Consider the following 1,409-nt stretch of genomic DNA (forward strand, 5'->3'; position numbering starts at 1 on the left):
CACCTAACACCCCCCTTCTGTCTGTCAGTGCCCCCCACACACATTTACCTCTGTATGTCAGTAACACCAAACAACCCCCCTCCCTTCTGTCTGTCAGTGCCCCCCACACACATTTACCTCTGTATGTCAGTAACACCAAACAACCCCCCTTCTTTCTGTCTGTCAGTGCTGCCCCCCGCCTCCCCTCCCCATTTACCTCTGTCAGTGCGCTGCTGTGGGGCCCTCACTGCCGCTTGTTGCTGACTGGGGAGGAGTCCGTCTTAGGGATGGACATCGATGGTCAATGTTTGCCGACCATCAATTTTTTTTGTTGTGATGGTAGTGTTTTTACCATTCAATGGCAGCATTCCGATGTTTGCAGCCATCAAATGGTAATGATTTGATGGTCTTGTGATGGTAGTCTTTTTTTATATATATAATGATGATGAGAGCTGCGCTGTCCCGCCTGTCTGTAAACAAGGGGCCTGATTCAGAGCCACTCGTAAGTGGCAGCTCGTTCGCTCCGAGCGATGTTTGCCCAACTGCGCATGCATACGGATCGTTATACGCATGCGCGAACCAGTCAGTGCGCCGAAATTCATGTGCTCGCAAAATAGCGAATGCCTACTAATTTGAGTGACAGGATGAGGCGTATGTGGGTGGTAACAGGGGAAGGTGCTTGAAAACGGGGAGTGGAGATCAGATTGCAGGCGTGCTTAAAGGTCAAAACGGGCGTTTTATGGGTGTGCATATTTAAAACAGCAGCGTCATTGACCACGTCACTGGGTTATTTTATAGCCAGAACTGCTCGCAAAATTGTGGTAGCAAAAACCAACCACAAGAATAGCGAGCAGTTCATACCCTGTTCGATGTACTCGATTAATCTAATAAATAGCGGACATGACGTAGGATGTGAGCGGACAGGGGGCGTAGTTTCCCAAAAAACGACCGCAAGTTTTGTTCGCTCGTTCAGACCTAGAGGAGTGAACAGACCGCAAACAGCGAACGGTTCATTTGAATAGCCACTCCTATTTTCTGGACGAGCGAGCGCAAATAGCGACCGGCTCTGAATCAGGCCCAAGATCTTTTGTGCATACGCAAGTCAACGGAATAGTTTTTTCTATCAAATACTTTTGATGTAATGGTTACTTACCATCGCATCAAAAGTTTTGAAGGTGGAAGAAAGCCATCATTTGATGGTGGACTTCCAATGTCCATTCCTAGTCCGACTGTCCGAGTAGTGGAGCGCGCTGATGGAGACAGGAGTGTGCTGCACTGCTGCTCAGGAGTCAGGCATATGCTGGGCTGATCTGGCTGCTCTGAGTGCTCCTCATTGTCAGGTGGCTGGTCCAGGGGAGGGGACAGCCGCCAGTCACCAGGATCTTCAGGAAGTATAGCAAGGCAGCTATGGTTACTGTTAGTGACGGCTG

This window comes from Taudactylus pleione, unplaced genomic scaffold (genome assembly GCF_031769625.1).
Source record: "Taudactylus pleione unplaced genomic scaffold, aTauple2 ptg000276l, whole genome shotgun sequence".
NCBI classification, from domain to species: domain Eukaryota; kingdom Metazoa; phylum Chordata; class Amphibia; order Anura; family Myobatrachidae; genus Taudactylus; species Taudactylus pleione.